This window comes from Sinocyclocheilus rhinocerous, unplaced genomic scaffold (assembly GCF_001515625.1).
Source record: "Sinocyclocheilus rhinocerous isolate Xijiao unplaced genomic scaffold, SAMN03320098_v1.1 scaffold1136, whole genome shotgun sequence".
NCBI classification, from domain to species: domain Eukaryota; kingdom Metazoa; phylum Chordata; class Actinopteri; order Cypriniformes; family Cyprinidae; genus Sinocyclocheilus; species Sinocyclocheilus rhinocerous.
Genome location: NW_015647033.1, coordinates 746413 through 755110, shown reverse-complemented (window position 1 = coordinate 755110; position 8698 = coordinate 746413). Strand labels below are relative to the sequence as shown.

General features: G+C 38.8%; 1 protein-coding gene across 1 annotated transcript in view; it reads right to left on the bottom strand.

The window, feature by feature from the left end:
- Window positions 1–8698, bottom strand: part of LOC107708338 (guanine nucleotide exchange factor VAV2-like) — a 228774-nt gene that overhangs the window by 68604 nt on the left and 151472 nt on the right. The gene's annotated exons all lie outside the window — the stretch shown is intronic.

Genomic DNA, 8698 nt, shown 5'->3' with positions numbered 1-8698 from the left:
CGCCTGCCAATGACGTCATACACCCTTGATTTCCGGTTTTGTTTTGTAGAAAACATGGAAACACCAAAGGCGCTTTAATATGTTGTGTGTTTTAATAGACCGGTGGCGACCGCACAGAGTAGCATTATAACAGAACTTTCAAATGTATCTAGTATGATAAAACAGCGCTGCTTTTTTCCCCCACATACGCACGACCGGAAGGAGCGGAAGCGGTCGACTGTGGCATAATAAAAGCTCCGCTGCTTTCGAGCCGTGTGTCACGCTCGTTCAGCGGCCTCGTTTCGCTTCGACGGCTTTCAGCCTCACCCTGCTTCATTCTACTATGTTAATAAATCATTAGCTCATCCATGAACATGATTTCTGCTCGAGTCCTGTCGGATTGCATCGGCTGTGGGGATGAAGACGACAACTCCCATGATTCCACACTCAGTCACGGCATCATCAAACTACGCCTTTGTCTATTTGTTTATTTTGAATACGCGCCCTCTAGCGGCGAAAATTACATATTGTGCCTTTAAACAAAAATCAAGTTAAATCAACAGGAGGTACGTGGCACAAAAAGCATAAAAACAACATTAAAAAATCATGTTCATTTGACAAACATAAGTTAGGTAACATAAACAGAGATACATTATGTTGAGAGAACATAATAAAAATATGTGCAACCGATGTACATATTTTTTTTTATGTTATTCCAACAGATTTTTTTTTTCAGTGTAGTTGCTCCTCAGTCAGAGCAAAACACTTTGTGCAGATGTGTGTGGAGCTTCAAGGTTCTTAGTATAGGTAATAGGCGATATATGAGAAAATATAGCACGGAGACTACCAATAAATTAGTAACAGGTTTGAACAATTAATTAAAAACAAAACATTTTATACCCCTGCAGCCATAAATGACAGTGAGCTTTAGTAAAGGACGTACAAGCTCTCTAAGAACAAACAGCCAGTCTGTAGTAGCACTTTTGTCATATAATGCTAAAATCCTTTATATGTATTAAATGTACCCACACAGAATCTGTGGCTCCACAAACAACTCAGCACATTTCTGCAGAATTGCAATGCCTGTCATTGACAAAATTATACATTTTGCCCAGCCCTTGAGTGTTTGTTTATGACAAATCATGGCTAATTTGATCATGTTTTCAGCTACTAACAAAATTTGTAGTACTTACATCTTGTTCTCAAATCTTATCTACAGAATTTCTCCCCTAAATGAGAGCAGGAATTGCATGTGGGCCTGTGTATATCTGTTCAAATATATAAACAAGGGATATATCTCTTAATGCTGACAAGACTGGATTAATGACATAATGACAGACCATAATGCATTGCATCAGATATTCTACCACCTATTTTCTGACTTGCATCAAGCAGAATCCGTCCAGGCAGGAGAACAGATGATTGAGGGATCAAAACAGCTAAATTAGTCTATGTGTTAGGCTGTTAGGCGTATTGCTCGTGTTCATCTGCTAATGTATCTAAATATTCATGGAGCTTCAACACAACATCAACTGCGGGGACGATATGTGACTCATCCATCAAAGCTGTGGCTTTTTCTTCTCTGGATTGTGTTTCTAGTGCGGCATTTCGTTCTTGTACTCAGTCACTTTCATCGCTCTGTCTCTCATTCTTCATCTCTCCCTCAGGTCAGGTCAATAGCTCTCGCTCTGTTGTCTCATAATATTGATTTTTCCCACATCTCGGTGCTTCGGTGTGTATGAGGAGCATCAGATCAGAGTCAGGACGCAACATGCATCACCTCACCAAACCAGCACAATACTGTCCATCACCCACAATAGCAGCGACAGAGAGAGAGAGAGAATCGTAGATTGTTCACTAATGTTATACAGTCGCTTATCTGAGGTGAAGACACGCCTGCATTGTGTCTATGTGTGCAGGGTTTACAAACACATGGCAAATCCACCTGCCCAACAGAACAATATATCGCAGCATGACTTAGAGGAAAGGACAGGAGAGAAGAGACAAGTAAAAAAGAAAGGCGAGATGAGGCGAGACAAAACTAGAAGAGGTGAAGTAGGAGACAAGAGACGAAGACAAAAGAATAGACATGACGAGGTGAGAGATGGGCCAAGACGAGATGAGACGAGACAAGACGGAAAGTAGTAGGAGGAAAATCGAGGATAGAAGTAGTACGAGACAAGAAGAGAAGAGACAGAAGGGAAGCAAAGTTAATACTCAAGAGGAGAGAACAGTGAAGACAAGAGGCAAGAAAGTAGATGATACAAAAAGTAGGTGATATAAGAAATATTAGATGAAGGTGAAGAGTTAGCGGAGGATACGCAAAATAAAAGACGATATGAGAAGTAGATGACAACATGAGAAGCAGTACATAAAACAATAAGTAGCAGAAGAAACAAGAAGAACTAGATCAGGGGTGTCCAATCCTGTTTCTGGAGGGCCAATAGACCACAGTTTAGTTAAACACACCTGAACCAGCTAATCAAGGTTATGCTAGGCACACTAGAAAGAAACCTCCAGGTAAGTGTGTTGAGGCAAGTTGGAGTTAAACTCTGCAGGAGAGTGGCCCTCCATGAGCGAGTATGGACACACCTGAACCAGATACAAGAGGTAGTAAAAGACACGAAAAGTAGAAAAATAGAAGAAAACGAGAAGTAGTAGATGAAATGATAAATAGAAGACACAAGCAGTAGTGAAAAACAATATGAGAAATAGCAGATGATGCAAGAAGCAGTAAAAGATACAAAAAGCAGTAGGCTACAAGACACAAGAAAAGACATTACAAAAAGCAGATGATATGAGAAATAGAATATGAATTAGTAAAAGACATTTAAAGCGGTATAAGGAGGGGAAAGGAAATTAGATGAAGATCACACCACCATGGCTGCAAACATCACAAACAGAACAGATGATTATAGTGACATAATGAAAAGTGTCAGTGCTTTATATCATGCTGCTCTGAATCAACCTTATGAATAAGTGATTCCAAATAAACCTGATGAGGGAAAACAGCCATATAAACAAATGTTTAAATGTGATATTCTACACTAATGTACTCTAAATGAGAGTTTGAGCAAGTCTCTGAGTTTCAGCGGGGAACTGAGAATGGTAGGAGATGTGTGAACAGATGGCAGTGAGTAAGACTGAGTCCTGGCACTAATCTATAATGGACCCAGCAGCACAGGACACCAACCAGCACAAACTCACACTATTCAAAATAAACTTCACAGTCACGCTACACACAGAGAAACACCAGATCCACCACCAAAAGTCCCCTGGTTCTCTCTGTTAAACGAGGCTAAGACCAACCTTACGATATGACACACATCTAGATGTCACAATTCAATATTTCTAAATGTCTTTAGATTTTATTTTTGTTTGGTTGTGTTTCTTTGTTGGTTTGATTTGAGCATGATTTGTTTGTCAGTCTAGTTTGCTAAGAAGTCAGAAACAGGCTTAACCAACAAAACAAAGGACAAACAAACACAATCACCAACACAGCCTCTGTTTCACATCAGCTGAGGAGTGATGTCATCACTCCATGTGCATGTGTCGCGGTATGGGGTATCAGCTGATGTGGTGACATGACGAACATGCTGGCAATAGAGTTTGAGCCGGAGCCGAATCCTCTCAGAGGACTCCAGCTGTGTTTAGCAGGGATTTTCCACAGTCAACCCTACTGCACGAGGGAGGGGGGCTTGGGCCGTGACCCAAATGTCTATGGCGCTGCCCCAAAGACCCACTCCGGCTTCTGAGCATGAAAGGATGACATATGCTTCAGTATGAACACAAAGGTAGATGTGAAAGACTTGTGCCTGTACTCAAGAAAAATGGATATCAGTGGTCATTTTCACACAGAACAAGACTACAGTAGCTTCTCTGCCAACAAACAGATCAACTACAGTATCTAATAATATCACAAACTAACCACACTGCCACATCAGTGGGTGGAGTATTTCTTTTCATGCCGTGTCTGCCAAAACATTGACATTTCTGTCTGTGACGAGTGGGCTGGGGCCGAGAGCCATGGGAGCGAAGCGAGGCTGGTGGAGTTTAATGATAATGAGCGACACCTGCGCCACTTACCGGTCTCGAGTCCCACGGAGGAGCTCCAGAAGGATAAAAGGAGGAGCGACGACAGTGGAAGACGAGAGAGGACCAGGCCTGGACTTTATTTGTGTTTTGTGTGCGGCAGTCGTCCGTGAGGGGCTGCCGCTTTACTTTTGTGTTTGTTTATTTTGTTATTAAATGGTTTAAATGTTCGCCGATTCCCGCCTCCTTCTTCCTGTTCTGCGTACTGTGTTACACTGTCCATTACGACTAGGGCTGTGTATCACCAGCAAAGTCACAATAAGATACGTATCACGATACAGGACTGCACTGAATTTTTCCTCAGAAGAATTTAGTAAAACAGCTGTTTATCAAACACTGCATACTATAGGGCCATTTCTAACTATTGGCAGAGCAGGCAGTTGACCTCTGCATTATGAAGGGCCTCCATAACTGTACCACAGTACAATATATGTAATGGTATTTGTTTCATGTTTACATTGGGCACTCCCCACCAGGTACAATATTCTGATTGTTTGCATCTTGTTTTTAAGCCCATAATAATGGTATTTGTTTCATGTTTACATTGGGCACTCCCCACCAGGTACAATATTCTGATTGCTTGCATCTTGTTTTTAAGCCCATAAATAATAATATACTCGTTCTAATTAATTTATATTGTAATGTACTCATATTAATATATAAAAAAAATAATTGCTGGTAGATTATCATTGCACAAATTAACGCACTCTATTTTAAAAATAAAATTAGAAGAGTTCTAAACTAATGTGCTGTCTTCACTGTATTTTACGCACACACATTTAGTCACTCAAACAGATCACGCTGCGCGCGCACACACAGACATTCAGCAACACAAACTTATCAGCGCTGCCCTGCAATTTTTTCAATAAAATAACTTAATCGCTCAAGAGCTACATTATCTTTCTCAACAAGGAACTGGTAACATCATTGTTTCTAAAGGAAACAGCTTTACCGTTAACAGAGAAACACGGCAAAACGGTGGTAATTCATACATACACAGCCTCTCTCTCTCTCTCTCTCCCTCCCTCTCTCTGTCGCAAATGAACAGTTGATAAATTACACTTAAATTACACTTAACTGATTTTTCTGAATATTGAAATGGAGATCGCTAAACTGCAAGCTAACCAATGTTTTCAGAAAGCAAGCGCGTTTATCAACAGTGGAGAGAGAGCACGTACACATGGTTGCCAGGTTGACAAAGAGAAGTAACACACTTAGCAGATATTTCCGTATTGCGCAAGTGGGAAGCTCTGTTTCAAGGATTACATCTCTTTATATCAGGCAACCCAGTTGTGTTCTTCTGCGGCCAGATTAAACCTTGTTGTAGCCTATATATGCTCTATTCATTATTTTTTTTAGAAACTTCACACTTTTCTTCTCCATTTTAAACTGTGTTTTTGTATTCAAATTAGAGGCTGACATTTTTCGGGAATCCCGCGGGATGGGAAACAAAATCACTATTAATCACGTGATTGGGACGGGACAGGAAAAAATGTCAGCGGGAGTGGATGGGACTGGGAATCATAATAACACTATGATACCCAACTTTATACACAAATATACCTTTTCTATAAATAAACTATAAACTGTAGATTTTAATTTTGAACTCAATTCTAGTTGCCCAGTCTCTTTATGCTCTCCTCCTGTTTGCTTTGGTGTGGCTGGTTAAATGAATGACGTACGCAGTCCTTGACGGACAGATCGTTAACGGCTGGTCTATGTGGTAATATAGTACATCGGGCAGGACATCCAAACGCTCAACTATCATTCATCGACCTCAAATATGGCTTTTTATCTAAAAGATGTATGTAGTAACAACTTTACATGGCTGCTCAATCTAATGTTAACCTAGAGAAATGTGCGCTATTCAAGTGTCAAGTGTGTGGAAGCTGAACAGCAGCTCGCTCACTGCAGGACAGATGGAGGCACCGGTGAGCTCACTTGCTCTTAAAATTCTCAGTAATTTTTGGTCATACAGATAAAAGTAATACATCTTTCGAATCTGTAAAGACTAAGTTTATTTGTGTGCACTCAAAATAACAACGAAACGTTGCGCTTCTGTAACATAATTAAAGCAAACAGGATGCTTACTGCCATCTCGGTCATGTGAACTTGAGCGAGAAACTTCGAAAATCCATGTATGATAAATATATTTATAGAGAATGAAATGTCTACTTTCAAATGAAAAAAATTCAAATAGAAAACGTGTGTTAGCATTGATGATTTACATGAAATTTAATGTGTGTGCAATGCACACTGTGCATTGTTTAAGATGGCTTTCAGTTCAATAAAATAAAAAACTACATTTTGGATTTTTATTCAACTAAAGTGGGCATGTTGTGATCTGTACTGTATTTTTTACTGTAACTGACAGATTCCGGCCAAAAAAACACAACACGAAAGTGGGAGGGAATGGAAGTCATTCTTCTGGGATTGGGACGGGACGGGATTTTTTTTTTTGTGGGAGTATCACCCTCTAATTCAAATTAAGAGCGGTCAACTGCTGCACACGTGCCACAATATCGATACAGGGTCAAATCTCTGTGATGATACATCGTCGTATCGAACACAGCACTAATTACAACATCAGGCACTGAGAAACTCTAGTATCGGAGCTTATTTAGAAAACCTGTTTCTTCTTTAAATGAACTGCAATAATAATAAATAATATAAATGAATACATATATGACAGGGCTCCAGACTAACTATTTTCACTAGGAGCACTGTAGCCTGATCAGCCTGCAATGCAATCGTTCACATATTTTCCCCATTTTAACTGTATTACTGACCAATGCTTTGATAATAAATAGACTTAACTCATAGAGATTACAATGTGCAGTATTCTTTAATTTCAGAGAGATATGACAAATATATATATATATATATATATATGATATGATAAAATTACTATTGTTTTGCATTAATAAGTGCAGTTACTAATAATATTACATGTTAATTTCTTGTTTATTTCATGTTTATACACATTTGACAGTAAAGCACTAAGCTTGAGTTGGGAAGCTTACAAAATATATTTTTTAACAACAGTAACGTGCAAAATCTAATTTTTATGTAGAAAATATATATATTGTACTCTTATTAAATGTACCATTATTCTTCTATAGTCTTATATGAAACTGACCAACAACTTCAGTGATTATGTGTGATTTAGTCGCAGATTGAAGAAAAGTTTGTTTTTCAAAGCACTCTTGACTTTTTTTTTTTTACAAAAAAGAGCGAAACGGACAAAATCTGATTTCTTGATGATTTGATATTTTATAATAGTGATTTTATAATTTCAAAATATAAAGGAAAAAGTATAAATGAATGAGCAATGAGCAAATGAAATGCTCCTCTGCTGCCGTCTACAGGTTATAGTGGTAATTTGATGTATTTTTTAATTTTACATAAGTGTTTGTTCACCACAGTATATTTTGGTCATCCCATTGAAAATAACATTCAAATTTGATCATTTAGGAGCTTTGAAGTGCTGGAAATAGTTGAATGCTTGCAAGTCATTGAAAATTGCTTGAACTTCTCTCTCAAAAGGCTGTACAAACCCTGAAATGAATAATGTAATAACATTTGACTATTTCTGCCACAACACCATGGTTACAGTTAGCGTTACTGCTTCTGGTTTTCTATGTCAGCGCTGTTTGATCTGTTTATAACAGAGAATTCTGTGCAGAATTTGAATGCATCTCACTAGATCTTGCAGCAGCCTTTATTTATTCTGCGGCTAATTCAAACGCTTCTCACTGGATTTTGCAGCGCTGTGCAGTAACAGTGTTGCGAAATCAACTTTGGTTCCCGAGTAAAGCTGTTCTGAGCTCGGACTAGTTTGTTTGCGTTGCAGTCCAAGCTGATAAACAGTTCCGCACTGCGCAGCTCAAACGAGTAGCAGGATTTTGTTACGCTTTTGTTTCGTATGCCATTTGATGTTTCTCATATGCGACAGAAATGGCAGCGCGAGTTGAACAACGTTGGTGGTCGCGCCAGTGCGACCGCGCACAAAATTTACTCACACCGGCAGAAAAAATGGTTGCAAAACGCAGTCTGGAGCCCTGTATGAACTAATATGTCTGCTAAATAAACAAAAATAAATACATAAATATCAATACAAGGACTCTATATTCATTTATTTGCAACATCTATGTGTGCATTCATATTATAAATATGACTATGTACAGTGTACACACAAAACTTTAGATTCCTTTATTATAGTTATTTATTGATTTCAATAATTAAGTAAACAAATTGAATAAAGTCATATAATCAGATAATCTTTTTTACACATTGTGTGTGTGGTATATTATGGGTGCATAACCAGACAAAAGTGGCCCCTCAAATAATGTGGAGTATAAATTCCCATTTGAAAATCATTACACGGCTCTTATCAGATGGAGGGCTCTTGTGGTCTTGGCTTGGCTCCCTGCGTTTACAAATCCACCAAGCAATGGTGCTAGCCAAGCAAAAGGCTATTTACTTAAACCGCAGACACAACGTACCTGCCTTTCCACTGGGAAAACACTGCCAAATTACCACAAAGTGAACAGTGATGTTTCTGCGTAGGCTTTGCTCTCTGAAAAGGTTTAACAGAGCCATAATATCTGTGATTACAGACGGAACA